Source organism: Taudactylus pleione, unplaced genomic scaffold (genome assembly GCF_031769625.1).
Source record: "Taudactylus pleione unplaced genomic scaffold, aTauple2 ptg000281l, whole genome shotgun sequence".
Taxonomy (NCBI): domain Eukaryota; kingdom Metazoa; phylum Chordata; class Amphibia; order Anura; family Myobatrachidae; genus Taudactylus; species Taudactylus pleione.
Window position 1 is genome coordinate 1,663,868 of NW_028284683.1, and position 23,230 is coordinate 1,687,097.

At 48.1% G+C, this 23,230-nt stretch overlaps 1 pseudogene; it reads right to left on the minus strand.

Moving 5' to 3' along the window:
- The window catches only part of LOC148512595 (vomeronasal type-2 receptor 26-like), a 68,829-nt pseudogene that overhangs the window by 8,733 nt on the left and 36,866 nt on the right, over positions 1-23,230 (minus strand).

Consider the following 23,230-nt stretch of genomic DNA (forward strand, 5'->3'; position numbering starts at 1 on the left):
ATATTACACTTATCTCTATAAAGTGCCAGTTACTTGTAGCATAACAATATTACACTTATCTCTATAAAGTGCCAGTTACTTGTAGCATTGCTATATTGCACATAACCCTGAATAATGGCAGTTAGTTGTATATTTTTCACATATCCCTGAAAACATTGCAATCAGTTGTGACATAGCAATATTGCACTTATCCCTGTAAAGTGCCAGTCAGTTGTAACATAACAATGTTATACATATCCCTGTATCATGGCAGTTAGTTGTAAATATTGCACATATCCCTAAAAACATAGCAATCACTCATGTAATAAAAATATTGCACAAGTCTCTTAAGGTAGCAAAAATTTGTACAAAAGATTTCACATTTCATAGTAGCTAATGGTCTTATGTCTTTTCTTACTCTGAAATGTGAAATCTTTTCTACAAATTAGGGGGACAATAACCGGGTTGTATGATGCTGTCTAGAGTGGGTAGGTACAGATGTGTTCACATACATCTTACCTCCATGCGCTATAAGTTGCGTTACACATAACACATGAGCGCCGTGCAACTCGGTAGCGCAGAGCATCTTTTTGTGCAATTTTTTTACCTTCAAATGCGTCTTATTCACAAAGAGAATAGATCGCACGAGCAGCTTCTGCTGATGAAAATGACATGCGCCATGCCTATGTTCTGTGTGCGACCGCTGGTGTATCTGCATGCCAAATGCTACGTTACAGTGTCAGCGGATGGAATGGACCACAGCACTTGTGAGTGCTGTTTTACAGATGCCTGCAGGTGGAGAGTTCAAATTAAGGAAACGAATGGTAAGTTAGCAATAACGTTCGTTCATAAATAAGGGTAGCCTACGGGATTGCATGGGGAAACGAAAAAAAATAGCGCATCTGTAAAAAAAACACTATCCATGCAATAATTAATAATATCACATTTGTTCTCCCTCATAAACAAGTTCACACACCTGGAACTCGTTAGTAAATGGAGCCCTAGACGAAGTGATGCAGGGACAGCGCTGATTTGTTCTCTATGTGATTCCCATTTTTTTAGTTAGGGAGACTCAGCGGCGCCATGGATCCAGCACTGTAACTGCACCCCCTCCAAGACTCTACAGCTCCAGGTGACGGCCCTGTCAGCCCGCCCCTCGTTACTTCCCCCATGCACATCCTGACTGTCAAACACACTGCGGGCAAATACTCGCGACCGCCGATGGTAATGAAAGCTGACGCATGAGCAGTGTGATACAGATTAATTCGCTTACCACCAATAATTGCTGACCGCCTATTCTGAGTTGCTCATATTTTAAGACAAAATAACCAGGTAACAGCACAAGGAGGTCTTTACGGTCCCAAAATTGTGCTCAACTTTAAATGAGGTCCTGTATGTATTGGAGCTATGTATTAGAACTTTATGTATGACTTCATTCTGCATCTCAGACATAGGAGGTTATATAATTGGTCCCAAGACTGCAGAACTGGGATGATTTTGGAGAGTTTGCCACTAAATGTAAAGCTGCAATCAGTTATAAGGCCGGTTTTACTTTTTAGGTGATTGCCACTTCAAATTTTGCAGCGAATTCTAGGAAATTACACCACTTCCGTAATCTCAGGACCTATTACTGTACATAACCCCTATAGAGAGATAGAATAGGTCAATGTTTGCATAGTCCTAGTAGATATTTATTAGATTAAAATGATATATGATCATATTTACGGTGCAATACTTAAAATACACTATCATATACTGCATTTTCCAAAATTAGTATTTTATTTTTCTAAAATATGATTTAATCACAATTGGTTCTTTAAGACTTTAGAAGACTATGAAGTACTGTAAAGTGAAAACTCTCCAAATAGATAATGTAAATTGAGCCAGTCTCCATGATGTCAGCAGCTATTTGAAAGTGATCAATTTGACAATATTGACCATAAATTGGAACTGGAATCCTTATGCTAATTCAGGTCCCATCTTTGTACACTGACCTAATCATGATGCAAATGAACCTCTGGAATCAGCCAGGTCTTCATCTTTTCCTGTTGCAACCCCCTTTCTACTTGAGCTGACCAGTACTTGGTTGCCCCAAACATATGAAAGTAGAAACTTATTCCAGGACTGACACTGGCATTAAAAATATTGGACTACGCCTGGCAGCTGGCTAAGAAGTAGATGAAAGTAAAGTTAGAAGAAGCACAAGAGGATAGAGGGCCCTGCTCATAGGAGTTACATTCTAATGGGGAGGGACAGACAAACAGGGGTGACACAGATGGGATGGGCAGGGAGAAAGGTATATGTAGAAGCAAGTTAAGATGAGAGCTGGAAGGCTTTGATGAAATAGTGGGTCTTGAGAGCCTGTTTGAAGGATTGTAGAGAGGTGGAGAGTCTGATGGGAAGAGAGAGAGAGGTCCAAAGGTAAAGGAGCAGCGCGGGCAAAATCTTGGAGGCAGGAGTGGGAGGAAGTAATCAGTTGGCATGAGAGGTGGCATTTGCTGAACAAAGAGGGTGGACAGGAGAGTGAAGGGAGATGAGATCCGAGATGTAAATGGGAGAGGAATGGGTGAGGGTTTTGTAAGTGAGTGTGAGAACCTTAAATTGGGTTCTGAAAGGGAAGGGGAGCCAGTGGAGGGCTTGTAGGAGAGGGGAGGTAGATGTAGAGCGTTTGGAGAGGAAGATGAGCCGAGCAGCAGCACTGAGCACAGACTGGAGAGGGGAGAGTAGGGAGTTGGGGAGGCCAGCTAGGAGAAGGTTACAGTAGTCATCTGAGTGTTATGGTCGTGAATGTAGCAATGTATATTATCCATGTCCTGTATTGTATTGTACTGTAAGTCACTGTAAGTCAACCTATTTGCCTATGTACTATGTAAGGTGCTGTGGAACCCTTGTGGTGCCATATAAATAAATAATAATAATAATAATAATAATATTTAGTCGGTATGAGCCCAGCAGTCATTGCTGGGTCTTTAATGTTTCATGTTTGGTTTCTGCTGTTCCTTGTTTTGCTGTCTCCAAGGACTTTTAATCCCAGTGCGTTTTGTTCCTGCTAAGCCAAAGGAACTTCTGCGATTTATCCTGTGTTCTGTGCCTGCTAAGCAAAGGAACGTCTGCCATTTATTAGGTTACCATTCTGCTGCGCGTTTCTGTATTGTGTTTGCTTCTGCCCCTCACCACATTACCATCCTGTTCTTGTTTCTGGACTCTGGGGCTGATTCCGACCTGCTCGCAAGCGCTGTGCGCTTGCAAGTGGGTCGATGTTTGCTCTCTGCGCATGCACCGCCTCCGGTATGCACATGCGCGAGACCCGGCCAGCGACGGGTGCTCCATCGCTACAGGTCTTGCACCAAAACGGGGAGGATGTCGATTGTGATTGACAGCTCGCCCCATTTTGGAGGCGGGCAGGATGGTGACTACACAAACGGAGGCGTTCCCGAAGGAACGCCTGCCGTTTGTGGGAGGCACCATGACATCACCAGTGATGTCAGTGGTGAGCTTCCTGCTCTATTTAGAGCAGGAAGCTCACTAGGGCTTGCGGGAATGAGAGAATACCACAAGGGTCTCGTCGCAAGCCCCGATGGGTGCGACCATCACCTGGCCGCTCGCAAAAGCTGTGGGTGGTCACCAGGAGGCCAGCTCCATAAAAAAAAAATGCCCTGATTCAGAGCGAGCGCTCTGAAAGAGCGTCTGGCTCTGAATCAGGTCCTCTGTTTGCTCCTGTCATTATTGTACTATGAATCAGACCCTATGTGATTATTTATATCACCACACCAGTATCAATAAATATATGGATGTCATACACACTTCTGCTGTCCAGCATAAATGAAAGGCACCAATCCCTCGTGGACGGATATTGTGCTGGGCCTTTGCGTCTCTCCTACATGCAGAGACAAAATTCACTTTTCAATAGAGTTCTAAAAGAATGTATATAAAGTGTCCATCTTCATTTTTTATTCATAATAATTGCTGTTTTGTACATTCTAAGCACTAATTCCTTCAAGGATGTCTATGTTGCTTTAGTGGCTAAACACATAACCAGGTGATAAGTCCCCACCATAGCTATTGAGTCGGTAATCCTTGGTCAGTAGTGCCACAGACAGAGGCATTTACCTGGCATGATAAATAGAATAAGGGATCCTATCAAGATAACTAAGTTGTCTCTCAGAACTGGTTGGCTGATATAGTACCTATGTGCTTTAAATTATGCTTCTGTCCATGCTGGAAATAGCTGTTATACATACACAGGACATGTTAGAAATCGCAGCAACTAGTAATAAACATGAAGCACAAGATACGTTTTACTCACAATGTAATGTGCCTGCAATACATACTAAGAGAGTAGACTGCATCATTGAGAATAGTCAGAGTCCAATGAAAAAGGTCAGGGCAGGCAGTGATCAAGGGAATAGTCAGTGCCCAATGCAGAAAGGTCAGGGCAGGCAGTGATCAAGGGAATAGTCAGTGCCCAATGCAGAAAGGTAAGGGCAGGCAGTGATCAAGGGAATAGTCAGTGCCCAATGCAGAAAGGTCAGGGCAGGCAGTGATCCAGGGGAAAGTCAATGTCTAATGAGGAAAGAACCACAACCAGAGCCGGTCACGTGCAGAGTAATGACCACATCATGTATGGCTGCACCCATTTGTGAGTGGGTCTAGCATGTGAGATGCACCCACTCACAGGAGCATGGCATAGCACCCAGCAGCTGGAACTAAAGTAGTCACTACTGTATTAGGATGGCGGGACAGTCCCATAATAGCTGCATTTCTTGTCAGGCTGTATATAGATGCTAAAATGTAACACACAAATTAAAGTGCTTCTACTTTACTTTGTACATCTCTCATGTAAATAACACAAACAATCTATTTTCTATCATAGAGATAGATGTATGAATGACTTAATTTTTACATAACATCAGGTCATCTTATACACACACATTCCGCAGCACATATCCTAACCCACTGCTCCATGCTCCTTCTTCACTATCTACCCCTCTGTCACCCCTGTCTGTCTGCCCTTCCCCTTTAGAATGTAAGCTCTCACGAGCAGGGCCCTCATCCTCACGTGTTTCTCCTCCCCCTACTTATAGTATCATTTACTCCTAACTCCCCACAACGGCACCTAACACCTGGTTGCTCATGTCCTGCTGCTTGTGTTTTGCAGCTGAGTTTATAACCTTGTCCTTGTCCTGCATTGTTTTGTATTACTATTAACTGTTTTTCTTGTGTGCTCATTTATGTACTGTGTAAGGCACTGTGGAACCTTTGTGGCGCCATATAAATAAAGGATAATAATAATAATAATAATGATGAACATTGAAGGTGTTTTCCCACCATTGATGGTTTTGTACAGATGTTGTACTGATGTTAATAGCAATACTGGGTTATAGACAGGGAATACTCCACTGCCCACTCCTCTGTATACCCACCTGGTACATTCTATGTACCCTCACCCCGTGGATGCTATTGATCTGTGCAGTGCTTGAAATTCTCAGCAGTTTCTCATTGGTTATTGACAATAAACCGCACCTAGCAAACTTACCCCCAAGTGCTCTGGATTAGCACATTTTAGGTGGGCTTTGTTTCATGAAGACGCATTTCACAAAATGGAAGATGACTTTTATATGTCTTGGTGACCTGTCTCTCCTTCCCATCCCAGCGCAGCCTTTGTAGTGTTTAACTTCCCCAGCCCTCTAATTACCATTAGTCAGCTTCTACACACATTTTCCTGCACTAAAGGGCCCCACAGGGGTGCACACACTGCAATACACACCTTTGCACAACACCATCTAGATATTACTAAGTGTTATGTTGCTACATGACTTTAAAGATCTGGACATTTAATGATTGCATCTCCTAAAGCAGACGCGATGTGATGCAGGACGAATCAGCGGAGAGGGCGATGTGACTGCTGGATGCTGGAGTATTATCTAGTTTCCCCTCCCTCACTGGTGTCTTTAGTTTATGTATTTTCAGTGGGGCCGCTGAGGTCCAATAATACCAGCAAAGAGGGCTGAAGGGTGTCTTCCTAATTGGGTCATTTATTTCGGCCCTGACATCAGGACATCACCTATGAAACATTCAATGGACCTATGAGACATGGAATGGGCACAGCTACTCCGCGTCATGCTGTTATATGGTGGATGTCGCAGAGGGGGTGATGCAATTGGACACACCGCTCTCAAATCTAAAGATGAGTACACATTGGACGATATGTTGCCCGATCCAGTGGATATCATCCATGTCGGCAAATGTGTACCACTATGGATGACCATGCACGCTCCAGCAGGCCGTCCATAGGGGTCCTTCTGTCGGCCTGCATGTAAAGCCGACGGAACGACCCTGCTGCTGACGCCAGGCAGGTGAATGGAGCCGGTGCCAGACATATTGGGGCGGTCGTGCACCGGATCGTGTAATGTGCACCGGTCACCCCATAAGTCTGCTCATCGTCGGCAAATGTGTACCCACTATGGAGACCATGCACGTTCCGGCAGGCTGTCCATAGGGGTCCTTCTGTCGGCCTGCATGTAAAGCCAATGGAACGACCCAGCTGCTGACATCAGGCAGGTGAATGGAGCCGGTGCCTGACATATTGGGCGGTCGGGCACCGGATTGTGTAATGTGTACCGGTCGCCCCATATGTAGGCCCATCGGCCGTTGCATCGCTGGGTACACACAAACATGACTGCATACACCATTGGAAAACACGATTCAGTCAAACACGTTTCTAGCAAATTTGTGACTTTGTTTTAAACAAACTAATTTGTGTCCCGGCGATGCCCAACGTCTTTAATACTCGGACAGACACGATTCTTAGTAAATTTACCCTTTTGTGTCCTTTATACAATACTGTAGGGAATAAATCAGGACTCACCAGTTGTGTTAGTGATCTCCCCATCTGAGCAGGAGACACATCCAAAGCAGCAGATAGACTTTCCTTCACTAGCAGCTTTTCTGTATCCCGGAATACAGTCCTCAGAGCACACGGAGCGAGGACTCTAGAAAACATTATATCATTGGTGAATAAAGAAACATTACACTATTTATATTTTATTTGGTACAATATTCTATTGATTACCTGATCTGTCATTTCCCAATATTCAGGGTTATTTCATACAGTATATTTTCCATATTTACTGCAGCCATCAGGTAACAATCCAATGTTGTGGATGTGGACAAATGAAAATGAAATGTACATTGAAATGATTAATTTACAGTAATTGATGAGGTTCTGCATTGTGCTGGTGTCAGGCTGGTATGGTCCAGCACCTCAGATACAGCTCAGTGCTCATGGCCTCACTGCCCCAGCCATCTTCAGTCACCGGATTCCCCCTTCCTCACCGAATATCTGCCCTTTAGTCATCTCTGCTGTTGTTTTTCAGTGACTTTCCCAAGACTCTGGGCCTCATTCAGAGCCGGACGCTCTGACCAGAGCGCTCGCTCTGAATCAGGGCCCTCCTACCTCAACTTGGAGCGGCCTCTTGGACGCTTGCATAGCTGTGGATTACCACCCACAGCTTATGCGAGCGTCCATGATGATGGTCGCGATGGTCTTGACCATCGGGTTTGCGACGAGACCCTGCGGTAGGGTCTCGCTGCCACAAGCCCAGGAGTGATTTTGGCTCTATCAGAGCCAAAATCACTCCCACTGACATCACTAGTGATGTCTGTGGGGCCGGACACAGATGGTAGGCGTTCCCATGGGAACGCCTCTGTCTGGCAGCCACGCCCCCGGCACGCCCACCAAACTATAACGCTTTTGGGTACCATCAACACGCTTGTAAGCGTCCTGCGCTCGCGAGCGGGTCTGAACGAGACCCACTGTTCACTGACTATTGTGCCCACTTTCCACTTCCCTACGCTAAAACAGATATTAAGCAACATGGAATATTAAGGGAACGCGCTAGATGTCTGTCTGCTGGACTAGGCCTGAGCTAGGTGGACACCATACAAGTTTGTGTGAGAGATGGCAATCTTTTCCCTTTCGTCGCTTTTGGAGTTGTGTCATCTGCCTTTATCTTTCTGGGTGTCTCCCAGCTCTATGTCCCCACCTCTCCTGCCATCAATTCCTAGTATTTCCTACGCTAGCTTCTTGGTTCCTGGAGACTGATCAAATAAATGGGACCTCTAACCACTGGCTTTGGATATCATTGAAATTTGGCTCTGACCAGGGTTGTCCATCGACAGCTCAAAACCATCAGTTAGAAACCATCAATATTGGGGTGAGGTGCACTATGCTCCTTATCAGGGCTGTAGCAGAGCTTTTTTGCGCTCTGTGCCGGCTACACCCCCTGAGAGCATGATGTCATGTGCAGAGGGCAGGGCAGGACTACCAGTAGTTACAGCACTGACTGGAGCAACCTCATAGGTTCCAGCCACCGCTAGCGAGATGCAGGAGCTGTGGCTGACCAGAGGTGCCACCCAAAGGACTCTGCACTCTCTGCTGCAGCACCGATTGCACACCCCTAGTTATGGCACTAGGAATAAAAACTATAACGCGCTATCGTGAAAGCAGCTGGAAAAAGGGGTCGTCAGTCCCAACAAGAGTCAAGAAAAAAAAGGGGTGTGTAACCAACGCTAGAGACACAATTATACATGATGGACGGTTTTATAATAAATCAACAGATGTTTAATAAATAATCTAAAATCTGCAGTCTGCAATTTCATGTACAAATGGTTCTAATGCTAAGAATGCATACCGATGTGACACAGCAATAACATACAATACAATAAGTGATAGATTCCACTTGAATCCGCTCCTATAATAATTGTTATATTGGAATTGAGAGTTCTCTCCTTCTAATGTTCTAATGTATGACCCAAAATTGAAAGTATTTAGCAGCGATAAAGACTTTACCAAATAGATGGTTGAGGTAGCTTTGACGGTAGCATCCAGAAAATCCAAAGGGAGGGCTGAAGCACTATCCATGAGGAATCATCCAATGCTGCCGTGATAATCACCAAGGGAAACAGAGAGTCCAAATGGAAAAGTCCAAAAGTACAAGGAGTCCGGATTGTGGGTGAGGGGTCTCAACGCGTTTCGCTGAGCAATGAGCGCTCAGCTTCCTAGGAGTATGTGTTGTGGGTCAAAAAGTCTCCTTGATATACCCACTCAGTAACTGAAAAACTGCAATCTTACTCTGATATGTATGTAGGGGCATGAGAGAGTCTGAAGCCATAAATTCATTTTAAAAAAAATGACCTAAAATCTGACAAATAAAATGGTGGCAGAGCCGGTCCCGGCAATCACTAATAAGTAATGTGATTGCATTGCGATCGCATTACTTCCTCCTTTGCCCCCTCAGCCACCGCAGAATGGGAGGGTTGGGGGCACCGCCATCTATTTCGCCTCCAGGTGCCTGGTATGAATGTAAGCCCCTGGCCATGGTAATCATGCTTTGAGATATTTGGACGTTGTTTTGTGGATTTTGGTTGTACAGTAATTTCAGTAGTCACCTCTCTATGTACTTATAGTATATAATCCAGTATTGTCTGCCTGTTATTGCTTTAACCATCTGTGTCAGCATCTCTCAAACCATTCACCGATGTATCAACAGAATGAACCGATTGCCAGCATTTACCTTTAGCATTATAATTCTTCCTGTGTCATGTACTTGCTATATATATCTGAAAGGGATCCGGTAATAAAACCGTCAGTGGGGATTCCAGCACTCAGAATGCTGGTGCCAGAATCCTGACAACCGCCAGAATCCCAGTGCCGGCATCCATGGGTGCCAAGAGGGGGGGGAAGCAGGTACAGTTTACCCAGGCCCGGGCTTGCTAGAGGGGCCCGGGCCTGCCATCACCCCCCCTCCCTCACAGCAGCTCAGCACACAGCTTGTGCTGGGCTGCAGTGCGAGACTGTTTGCAGCCGGAGCAGTCTCCTATGGCTGTGGGGGAGAGCGATCACACTACAGCTGCATAAGTGATTTATTTTACATTTTTTGGTCAAGGGGGCGTGGCCACGCCTCCCACTATTAGGCCACGCCCCCTTTACCCGGGCCCGCACGGCCTCGCTGCAGCCCTGCCGGCATCCTGACCACCACCATCCCAAAGGTAAGTAATGGGGTTAGAGGGAGGGTTAGCGTTAGGGTTAGGCAGCTCTGGAAAAATAGCTATAGAAAAACAATTATATATATTATATATACTTAAATGTATATTATATGTACATATATATAGTATTTAGAAAAGAAGGCACTCAAAATGGCATTTATAATAAAGCTTATCTTATGGAAAATACATTTTGGCCCAAGACATTACGTCATAGCTAATCATAGGTTCAGGAACTGAGTTCCTGCTGAAAAATAACTCTGGGGTCAGGGCAGGGGCATTTCTAGAAAGGAGAGGGCCCATGTGCAGTCTCCGTCACCCTGCATCCATTATAAATAGGCCCCTGGTTTAGGGTTAGGCACTAGGGGGAGGGTTAGGGTGCAGGGAGGGGGAGATAAGGTTTACGCACTAGGGTCAGGGCCATCTCTTCCATTGGGCGTGTTGGGCAGTGGCCCAAGGGCCCGAAGCTTGTAGGGGCCCGCCAACCCACCCCCCTACAGCCGCGGCCAGTTGGTAAATTTGTGATAGTTTGATAAGCCGGCCGCCAGTACGCTGTATTCTGATCTAACCTCCCCCACCCCATCCCCCCCCCCCCCCCGGTGACAAGTACTCACCTCAGTCCCAGTTTCACTTCATCCGCCGGCTTCAGACCAGTCAGACAGAGTCTCTCTGCATGTGTGGGAGGTCTGATGAGCATGCAGAAGGGTTTAATTTTATTGACCATTTAAATTTTTTCCCGTGAATGGGTGGGTAGGGGCCCCAGTGCATTGCTCTGCCCAGGGCCCACACTGCTGTTAAGACAACCCTGACTAGGGGGAGGGATTAGGTTTAGACATCGGTGAGGGAAGGTTAGGGGTAGGGAGATGGGGAGGGTTAGGATACCGACCGACAGGTGTCGGTATCCTAACCCTACAGAGGTAGTGGTCCTGCACTGAACTGGTTAATTGTAAGTACAATTTTATGGGCTCCCTTATTCCTCTATAATCCCCTAGAGGGGTTCGTTTGTTGTAACTGATTATTGTTTTCACCTATATTCTTATTTTTATATATGTATCATACATTAGGGAAATGCAGCTACCTCTCTCACAATACATAAATCACAAGACAATATAGGAAAAGGCACTCCGGGAGCACACCTATCAATCTCACTCTTTCTATATTGTATTTTGGTATCCTAACCCTGAGTGCCGACAACCCGAGTACCCAACCGATCTGAAATACTATAACTGTATAAACAGAGAATTACTAATAAACCATCTAATGCTGTAAGTAATCACCATTTTGAGAAGACCAGAACAAGCAGATAAATGCTTTTTTACAGCAAGAAAACCAGAGGTGAGTAACACGGTGGTGACATTCATTTCAGATTGACTATGGGGGGGTGGAAGATGCCATTCTGTGAAGATCATGTACTAGTATCAGGGCCGTAGCTAGGGTAGTGCGGCCGGTGCCATGGCACAGGGCACCACATGGCAGGGGGCGCTGTTTGGGCCTGTCAAATTTCCATTTATTATCATTCTTGCTTGTAGCTTCCTTTTATTTCATCCCCAGCATCTCCTGGCCTCTCCTATCTCTTCCCTGGCCTTTCCCATGAAGCCATGGCCCTTTTTTGGGTGCATTATGTCCCTCTGAAAAATGAGGGGGGAGCCAATGCTCTTTCTGGCACAGGGCACCAAAAAGTCTAGTTACGGCTCTGACTAGTATTACAGTATTAACTTAAGTTCCACTTTTTGTTAATTTTGATAACTTTAGAATGTCTCCTCTTGTGCCGAGATAAGAGAAGCACCTAGCCGCTTCACCCAAGTTTGGCCTTAACAAGTGTCAATGTCTCCTTGTCTACCAAGGTAACTAGTGCACGCGCCCTGCTTCACATCATCAAAACAAAAGTGCGTTACCTATTGATGGTAATTGATGGTTACCTAGTGACACTGATGAAATGTCGACATGAATAGAATGTCAACAAAACACCCCTGGTTGTCCAATGGTGACTTACCTGGTCTGGCAGGTTTGGCAGCTCCAGCGGTGTCTACTGGGTCTGGCGGTGACATCCTGATGACTTCGGTGGAACCTGTGGTGCTTTCAACGATAAGTATGGAAAACCGTAACCCTCCCCCTAGTACCTAACCCTCCCCTACCTTAGACTAACCATATCCTTCTCCCTAGTGCCTATCACTAACCGCCACTCCCACATCCTAACCCTCCCCCTAGTGCCTAATCTTAACCCTCCCTTAGCCTAACCCTATCCTTCCTCCTAGTGCCTACCCTAATCCCCCCCCCTTAGCCTAACCCTTTCCCTAGTGCCTAATCCTCCTTTCCCACATCCTAACCCTCCCCCTAGTGCCTAATCCTAACCCTCCCCTCCCACAACCTAACCTCCCTTATCATAACCGTAAAGAAAATAAAGTAATTTTTTTTCCTGTGTATCAGTCCCTTTTACAAGCAGCAGGTTTGTGCCATGTGTAATGTTATTGCCTTGTGTTTGACTCTCTTTTCAATCTGTAAAACTGAAGACCGTGGACGACAGCCATCCTAGCCAATAGTTACCATGGATATTACACGGCGACCGTGCTACGATTGTGCGGTGTTTTCATGTAGTGTGAAAGCCTTAATGGAAATTAAACAATGGAGAAAAGAACACTGGGTTTTTTTGCCGAACTGACAAATCCATTGTGTGTGAAATAGCCCCAACCCTTCCCATAGTGCCTAAACCTAACCTCCCCTCCCATAGCCTAACCCTCCCTCTAGTGCATAACCCTAACCTCTGCTCCCATAGCCTTTTTCTCCCCCAAGTGCCTATCTCTATCCCTCCATCTAGTGCCTAATCCTAACCTCCCCTACCATAGCCTTATCCTCCCCGTGGTGTCTAACCCTAATCTCCCCACCCATAGCCTAACCCTAACCCTCCCGCTATTGCCTATCCAGCCCTCCCATAACCTAACCCTCCCCCTAATGCATAATCCTAAACTCCATTCCCATAGCCTTATCCTCTCCCTAGTGCCCACCCCTTATCTCCCCACCCATAGCCTAACCCTAACCCTCCCGCTAGTAAATAACCCTAACCTCCTCTCCCATTGCCTAACCCTAACTCTCCCCCTAGTGCCTAACCAGCCCTCCCATAACCTAACCCTCCCCCTAGTGCCTAATCCTAACCTCTCCTCCCATAGCCTAACCCTAACCCTCCCCCAAGTGCCTTACCCTAACCTCCCCTCCCATAGCTTTATCCTCCCTCTAGTGAATAACCCTAACCCTCCCCCTAGTGTCTAACCCTCCCAATAGTGCCTAACCCAAACCTGTCCTCCCATAGCCTAACCCTAACCCTCCCCCTAGTGCCTAACAACCCTCCACCTAGTGCCTAACCCTAACCCTCCACCTAGTGTCTTACCCTAACCCTCCACCTAGTGCCTAACCTGAACCCTCCACCTAGTGCCTAACCCTAACCCTCCACCAAGTGCCTAATCCTAATCCTAGTATCTAACCCTAGCCACCTAGTGTCTTACCCTAACCCTCCACCTAGTGCCTAACCTGAACCCTCCACCTAGTGCCTAACCCTAACCCTCCACCAAGTGCCTAATCCTAATCCTAGTATCTAACCCTAGCCCCCCCAGTGCCTAATCCTCCCTCTAGTGCCTAACCCAAACCTATCCTCCCATAGCCTAACCCTAACCCTCCCCCTAGTGCCTAACTATCCCCCTAGTGCCTAACACTCTACCTAGTGTCTAACCCTAATCCTCCCCCCAGTGCCTAATCCTCCCTCTAGTGCCTAACCCAAACCTATCCTCCCATAGCCTAACCCTAACCCTCCCCCTAGTGCCTAATCCTCCCCCTAGTGCCTAACCCAGACCCTCCCCTCCCATACCTTATCCCTAACTCGCTCCCATAGCCTAACCTTAGCTTTCTGCTGCCAGTCCATGCAGATGCCAACTTGTTTAATGTTGACATTTCAGCAATGTAATCATAACTGTCATCATTGTTTTGTCAACATTATGAATTACAATTATAGCTACATCCCTTTATTAAAACTCTGTGACAATGTAATTGTTCTATGTATTGTTTCTCCTATCTCCCTATATAGTAATTAATAACAATAGTACAAAAAACTAAAAAGGAATGTAGTAAATAAATAACTATAGAAGTAAAATAAATTGTTCATATAAAGCATGAATCTGGCACCCTGGGAAGTTACTTAGACTCACTCACCACATTGTTACGTGTTCCCCATATAATAACACTTTTATTTAGAAGTAATCGCTGTAAGTTATATTGTCCAACCCGGGTTTCCTTCACTGTTCCATTAGGAGATATCACCCAGTTTAGGAAATCTAAGCGAGCAGGAGAGTCCCCTTTCTCATCAAAATAGATTTTGTCTCCGGATGTTGTCCTAAACCATATACGCTTTACGTATTGTGTCAGCTGCAAAGAGAAAGATGGTTTGTGCCGCTGGTGATTGGTCATTGGATGAGAGATGTACAATGGGCGCTAGTCAGACGCAGATAATTTAAATTTCCTCAAAGTATCTGAAAACAGATTATTTAAAAATAGATTTTTTTTTACAGTAGTTTTAATATGTGTACACACTATACGATGTATCGTATGATATATCCTTCCGATGCGGATCGGAATTATATATTGTACCACACCGTCAAGCCCCTTGGTTTGACAATAGTGTTAGTGAACTCAAGAAAAGGGGGCGTAGACTTGAAAGACGATGGAGGAAGACAAACCTGGTAGAGGATAAGTTAACACTAATCAAACATATTAGAGAATATCAATCAACAATAACACGTAAGAACACAGAGGCCCTGATTCAGAGCCGGATGCTCTGACAGAGCGCTCGCCCTGAAACAGGGCCGTCCCTGCTCTTTTTTGGAGCGGCCTCCTGGCCGCTCGCATAGCTGTGGGTGACCACCCACAGCTATAGCGAGTGGCCAAAATGATGGTCGCGATGGTCAAGACCATCGCGACCATCGCGCTTGCGACGAGACCCTGCGGTAGTGTCTCACTGCCGCAAGCCCAGGAGTGCTTTTGGCTCTATCAGAGCCAAAAGCACTCCCACTGACATCACTAGTGATGTCAGTGGGGCCGGCCCCAGACGGTAGGCGTTCCCATGGGAACGCCTCCGGCTTGGCAGCCACGCCCCCGGCACGCCCACCAAAGGGGTCGTGCTGTCAATCACCATCGACAGCACGCCCCCATTGGTGCGAGACCCATAATGACGGCTTGGCCATCATTATTCGGGTCTCGCGCATGCGCACGACAGTGCCGGCTCCGTCGTGCGCATGCGCACTTGGGCACCATCGACCCGCTTGCGAGCGCTCAGCGCTCGCGAGCGGGTCTGAATTAGGCCCAGAGTTCATTTCAAATGAGATCGAGGCAGCAAACAATAGGCCAGCTCAGCTTTTCCGTACAGTGGAGATGCTTTGCAAACCAGCATGCCTGCAGCATGATGAATCCCTCTCCCAGTCAAGACGCAATGAGTTTGCAAAATTCTTTGCAGATAAAGTATCCTCCATCCGGGCTGGAATCCCCACAGTGCCATCAAAGGAGTGCCAAACTACCAAGCCTGCCAAGGTAAGCCACCTGTCTCCCTGGAACAGCTTTGACCTAATGGATGTAAAAGACATTGCTAAAATTATCAGAATGTTGCGACCCACCACCTGTGATCTGGACCCTGCCTCAACCAAGCTTCTCATAGGGTGTATAGACATTATTGGCCCTGTAATTGTAAAAATAGTTCAATGCTCTTTGCAAACAGCCATTTTTCCAGAACCACTAAAGGAAGCAATTGTTAGACCACTTAAAAAACCTAATTTAGACCCCGACTGCATGACCAACTATAGACCAGTATCAAATCTTCCTTTTCTAGGAAAGATCATTGAGAAAGTGGTGGCAATGCAACTAGAAACCCACCTGTCTACCCATGATATTTAGGAGACATTCCAGTCAGGATTCAGGAGAAGCTCTGGTATGTACGCTTAATGATCTTCTGATGGCAAGAGACAGAGGTGATTGTTCAATCTTAATCCTTCTGGATCTCTCAGCAGCATTTGATACTGTGGACCACGGGATTCTAATTGAGCGCCTGAAAAATTTCTGTGGACTGGATGGCACAGTTCTTAGCTGGTTCAAATAATTTCTGGCCGGCAGGTCACAGAGAGTTTCTTCTGGAGAAAACTCTTCATCACCAGTGCCACTTCCATGCGGTGTCCCACAGGGTTCTATACTATCTCCCATGCTTTTATACATGCTACATTGGGTGAAATAATCAGACGTCATGGCCTGGTCTACTACTGCTATGCAGATGATACACAACGGTACCTGTCCTTTGATCCAGGTACAAAGGACCCCATAACAACCCTAAATGGCTGCCTAGCTGAGCTTCAGGAGTGGATGAGTGCCAGTTGGCTGCGACTGAACTCTGGTCCTTATAATAGGTCACAAGTCAGGGCTACAGCATAGCCAACCAACAGGACTTACGCTTGGGGGATCAGAATTACAAAACACTGAACATGTGCGGAATCTTGGTGTTGTCCTGGATAGTGGCATCTGACACTTAAACATCAGGTATCAGCCACAATCAAATCATCATTCTTTCATCTGAGGAACATAACCAGAATCAAGCACTTAATTCCCTCAGAAGATCTGCCTAAAGTCATACATGCATTTATATCATCACGCCTAGACTACTGCAACGCCTTCTACCTTGGTCTCCCAGCAAAAGAATTACACCTCTTGCAGATGGTACGAAACGCAGCTGCCAGGCTATTAACCAACCAGCCCCGTTCCAGCCACATAACACCCATTCTCTACTCCCTTCACTGGCTGACTGTCAGATGGCGAATTTTTTAAAGATTGGCTTACTAACTTACAAAGCCCTACTTGACCATGCCCCAAGGTACCTAAAGCAGCTTCTGATTCCTTACCGTCCCACTTGATAACTGTGATCCGTTGATGAAGGACTATTAACAGTACTTAGAATCTCCCAGGATTCGTCTGGGGGTCGAGCTTTCAGTTTTGGGGCTCCAACCTTATGTGTGTGGCTATGGGGGCAGCATGCGTGTGTGTGGCTATGCGGGCAGCATGTGTGTGTGGCTATGGGGGCAGCATGCATGTGTGTGGCTATGGGGGCAGCATGTGTGTGTCAGGCAATGGGGGCAGCATGCGTGTGTGTGGCAATGGGGGCAGCATGCATGTGTGAGGCTATGGGGGCAGCATGTGAGTGTGGCTATGGGGGCAGCATGTGTGTGTGGCTATGGGGGCAGCATGTGTGTGGCTATGGGGGCAGCATGTGTGTGTGGCTATGGGGGCAGCATGTGTGTGGCTATGGGGCAGCATGCGTGTGTGTGGCTATGGGGGCATATTGCATGTGTGAGGCTATGGGGGCAGGATGTGTGTGTGTGACTATGGGGCAGCATGTGTGTGGCTATGGGGGCAGCATGTGTGTGGCTATGGGGGCAGCATGTGTGTGTAGCTATGGGGGCAGCATGTGTGTGGCTATGGGGGCAGCATGTGTGTGTGGCTATGGGGGCAGCATGTGTGTGGCTATGGGGGCAGCATGCGTGTGTGAGGCTATGGGGGCAGCATGCGTGTGCGTGGCTATGGTGGCAGCATGTGTGTGGCTATGGGGGCAGCATGTGTGTGTGGCTATGGGGGCAGCATGCGTGTGTGAGGCTATGGGGGCATATTGCATGTGTGAGGCTATGGGGGCAGCATGCGTGTGTGTGGCTATGGGGGCAGCATGCGTGTGTGTGGCTATGGGGGCAGCATGCGTGTGTGTGGCTATGGGGGCAGCATGCGTGTGTGTGGCTTTGGGGGCAGCATGCGTGTGTGAGGCTATGGGGCAACGTGTGTGTGTGAAGCTATGGGGGCAGCGTGTGTGTGTGGCTATGGGGGCAGCATGCGTGTGTGTGGCTATGGGGGCAGCATGCGTGTGTGTGGCTATGGGGCAGCATGCGTGTGTGTGGCTATGGGGGCAGCATGCGTGTGTCAGGCAATGGGGGCAGCATGCGTGTGTGTGGCTATGGGGGCAGCATGTGTGTGTGGCTATAGGGGCAGCATGTGTGTGTGGCTATGGGGGCAGCATGCGTGTGTGTGGCTATGGGGGCAGCATGTGTGTGTGGCTATGGGGGCAGCATGTGTGTGGCTAAGGGGGCAGCATGTGTGTGTGGCTATGGGGGCAGCATGTGTATGGCTATGGGGGCAGCATGCGTGTGTGAGGCTATGGGGGCAGCATGTGTGTGTGGCTATGGGGGCAGCATGTGTGTGTGGCTATGGGGGCAGCATGTGTGTGGCTATGGGGGCAGCATGTGTGTGTGGCTATGGGGGCAGCATGTGTGTGGCTATGGGGGCAGCATGCGTGTGTGAGGCTATGGGGGCTTATTGCATGTGTGAGGCTATGGGGGCAGGATGTGTGTGTGTGGCTATGGGGCAGCATGTGTGTGTGGCTATGGGGGCAGCATGTGTGTGTAGCTATGGGGGCAGCATGTGTGTGGCTATGGGGGCAGCATGTGTGTGTGGCTATGGGGCAGCATGTGTGTTGCTATGGGGGCAGCATGCGTGTGTGAGGCTATGGGAGCATATTGCATGTGTGAGGCTATGGGGGCAGCATGCGTGTGTGTGGCTATGGGGGCAGCATGCGTGTGTGTGGCTATGGGGGCAGCATGCGTGTGTGTGGCTATGGGGGCAGCATGCGTGTGTGTGGCTATGGGGGAAGCATGCGTGTGTGGCTATGGGGGCAGCATGCGTGTGTGTGGCAAGGGGGGCAGCATGCGTGTGTGTGGCTATCGGGGAAGCATGCATGTGTGTGGCTATGGGGGCAGCATGCGTGTGTGTGGCAATGGGGGCAGCATGCGTGTGTGGCTATGGGGGCAGCATGCGTGTGTGTGGCTATGGGGGCAGCATGCGTGTGTGTGGCTATGGGGGAAGCATGCGTGTGTGGCTATGGGGGCAGCATGCGTGTGTGTGGCTATGGGGGCAGCATGCTTGTGTGTGGCTATGGGGGCAGCATGCGTGTGTGTGGCTATGGGGGCAGCATGCGTGTGTGTTGCTATGGGGGCAGCATGCGTGTGTGGCTATGGGGGCAGCATGTGTGTGTGTGGCTATGGGGCAGCATGTGTGTGTGGCTATGGGGGCAGCATGTGTGTGTAGCTATGGGGGCAGCATGTGTGTGGCTATGGGGGCAGCATGTGTGTGTGGCTATGGGGGCAGCATGTGTGTGGCTATGGGGGCAGCATGCGTGTGTGTGGCTATGGGGGCAGCATGCGTGTGTGTGGCTATGGGGGCAGCATGCATGTGTGTGGCTATGGGGGCAGCATGCGTGTGTGTGGCTATGGGGGCAGCATGCATGTGTGTGGCTATGGGGGCAGCATGCTTGTGTGTGGCTATGCGGGCAGCATGCTTGTATTTTGTTATTTGGGCAGCATGCGTGTGTGTGGCTATGGGGGCAGCATGCGTGTGTGAGGCTATGGGGGCATATTGCATGTGTGAGGCTATGGGGGCAGCATGCGTGTGTGTGGCTATGGGGGCAGCATGCATGTGTGTGGCTATGGGGGCAGCATGCGTGTGTGTGGCTTTGGGGGCAGCATGCGTGTGTGTGGCTATGGGGGAAGCATGCGTGTGTGGCTATGGGGGCAGCATGTGTGTGTGTGGCAATGGGGGCAGCATGCGTGTGTGTGGCTATGGGGGAAGCATGCGTGTGTGGCTATGGGGGCAGCATGCATGTGTGTGGCTATGGGGGCAGCATGCATGTGTGTGGCTATGGGGGCAGCATGCGTGTGTGTGGCTATGGGGGCAGCATGCGTGTGTGTGGCTATGGGGGCAGCATGCGTGTGTGTGGCTATGGGGGAAGCATGCGTGTGTGGCTATGGGGGCAGCATGCGTGTGTGTAGCTATGGGGCAGCATGCATGTGTGTGGCTATGGGGGCAGCATGCTTGTGTGTGGCTATGCGGGCAGCATGCTTGTATTTTGTTATTTGGGCAGCGTGCGTGTGTGTTGCTATGGGGGCAGCATGTGTGTGTGTGGCTATGGGGGCAGCATGTGTGTGTGGCTATGGGGGCAGCATGTGTGTGTGTGGCTATGGGGGCAGCATGTGTGTGTGTGGCTATGGGGGCAGCATGCGTGTGTGCGGCTATGGGGGCAGCATGTGTGTGTAGCTATGGGGGCAGCATGTGTGTGTGGCTATGGGGGCAGCATGCATGTGTGTGGCTATGGGGGAAGCATGCGTGTGTGGCTATGGGGGCAGCATGCGTGTGTGGGGCTATGGGGGCAGCATGCGTGTGTGTGGCTATGGGGGCAGCATGCGTGTGTGTGGCTATGGGGGCAGCATGCATGTGTGTGGCTATGGGGGCAGCATGCGTGTGTGTGGCTATGGGGGCAGCATGCATGTGTGTGGCTATGGGGGCAGCATGCTTGTGTGTGGCTATGCAGGCAGCATGCTTGTATTTTGTTATTTGGGCAGCATGCGTGTGTGTTGCTATGGGGGCAGCATGTGTGTGTGTGGCTATGGGGGCAGCATGTGTGTGTGGCTATGGGGGCAGCATGTGTGTGTGTGGCTATGGGGCAGCATGTGTGTGTGTGGCTATGGGGGCAGCATGCGTGTGTGCGGCTATGGGGGCAGCATGTGTGTGTGGCTATGGGGGCAGCATGTGTGTGTGGCTATGGGGGCAGCATGTGTGTGTGGCTATGGGGGCAGCATGTGTGTGTGGTTATCCTTTGTGCATTTCCCAGAGGGTAGAAAGATAAAGTCAGTACGTACCTTCTTATTTACTAAAGCCTTAATTGCTATCTTGTGCATGTTTTATCTTATTTTTTTAATAATTACCTGATATGGAGAAAATGCTTTAGCAGGAGTAATAAAGTTACCCTTGGAGTGAGCGGTAATCATATTATGTAAGGCGTGGGCCACAGCATATACGGCTGTATAAACGCTGTACGTGATTCTGAAATTATCAACATCATAATCCAACAGAGGAAGAAGCCTTAGAGACACATTGGCATCCCAAAAATAGGATTTCACTTGTCTTTCCCCATTTGTAATTATCACTTCATTCAACACTGTTTTATTTTTCATTTTAGTAAACGCTCCTCTCCACACTGACTTTACTACTCTGTTTGGATGAGTCTCTGGGGTGACACTGTACAGAAAATCCTTTAAACCTGGAATATTCCCTTTATTGGAAGCTATTATCACAGATCCGTTAAGGAAAGGTGCAAAATGTTTTAATATATAATGCATGTGAACTTCTGGGGAGAAGGATAAGATCCATACTTTTCTACTAATGAGTGTAGGATCACCTATATGAGCCAGCAGGAGAATCAGTTGGTCTACATGACTGTACACAATAATTACATTAGCTGAAGAAGATCTGATCTCTTTTACAGCCATTTCACAATTGATAGTATTTTCCACTTTATATATCTTTACTGTATAGGCCACACAGCCGCCACTTCTGATAATCAATCTTTTAAGTGCCTAAGTGGCTCTTTGATTGCTGTCATCATCTGAGTGTACAATACCGACCCAGGTCCAGCGGAAGTCCAGCAGTAGTTGCACCAACGCTTCATTCTGGACGTAATTGTTTTCAACAGTACGGAAACTGAGCCCTGTCATGAAATATCGGGTCTGTTGCTCCATAACTGATCTGAGCAAAGTGAACAAGTGATAACACAACTCTGAGACAATGCCCAACGTTTCCATGTACAGTGCAAAATTCTAAATACAACTTTTGCAGGTGTCTGTGTTTTCGTTTCCGGGGTCGAACCAATAGCCGGCTATGCCGGTGATGCCAACAATGTAGTGCATGCATGATAAGCCCAGAGATGGCGTATTTTAATACTGTACGCACCCCTTTGGGGCTGCGAACAAAACTATGATTCTGGGGAAAAATCATGGTACATTGGTGCCTGTTTCAGAGCTGCAAACATGGTGGCCACATTATGTGTTCAGAAATTAATGTGCATCTTTTCCTGTATTCATGTGACTGCACGTCTCTGTACATCCCCATGTGAAAACAGCCCCATACATGTGACTGCACCGCCTCTATCCATCCACATGTGAAAGTAGCCCCATACATGTGACTGCACCGCCTCTATCCATCCACATGTGAAAGTAGCCCCATACATGTGACAGCACCGCCTCTATACATCCACATGTGAAAGTAGCCCCATACATGTGACTACACCACCTCTATCCATCCACATGTGAAAGTAGCCCCATACATGTGACTGCACCACCTCTAGACATCCACATGTGAATGTAGCCCCATACATGTGACTGCACCACCTCTATCCTTCCACATGTGAAAGTAGCCCCATACATGTGAGTGCACTGCCTCTATACATGCACATGTGAAAACAGCCCCATACATGTGACTGCACCGCCTCTATCCATCCACATGTGAAAGTAGCCCCATACATGTGACTGCACCACCTCTAGACATCCACATGTGAATGTAGCCCCATACATGTGACTGCACCACCTCTATCCTTCCACATGTGAAAGTAGACCCATACATGTGACTGCACCACCTCTATACATCCACATGTGAAAGTAGACCCATACATGTGACTGCACCACCTCTATCCTTCCACATGTGAAACTAGCCCCATACATGTGACAGCACTGCCTCTATACATCCCCATGTGAAAGTAGCCCCATACATGTGACAGCACCGCCTCTATACACCCCCATGTGAAAGTAGCCCCATACATGTGAATGCACCGTCTCTATACAGCCCCATGTGAAAGTAGCCCCATACATGTGACTGCACCACCTCTATCCTTCCACATGTGAAAGTAGCCCCATACATGTGACTGCACCACCTCTATCCTTCCTCATGTGAAACTAGCCCCATACATGTGACAGCACCGCCTCTATACAACCCCATGTGAAAGTAGCCCCATACATGTGAGTGCACCGCCTCTATACATCCACATGTGAAAGTAGCCACATACAGTACATGTGACTGCACCGCCTCTATCCATCCACATGTGAAAGTAGCCCCATACATGTGACTGCACCGCCTCTATACATCCACATGTGAAAGTAGCCCCATACAGTACATGTGACTGCACCACCTCTATCCATCCACATGTGAAAGTAGCCCCATACATGTGACTGCACCGCCTCTATCCTTCCACAGGTGAAAGTAGCCCCATACATGTGACTGCACCACCTCTATCCATCCACATGTGAAAGTAGCCCCATACATG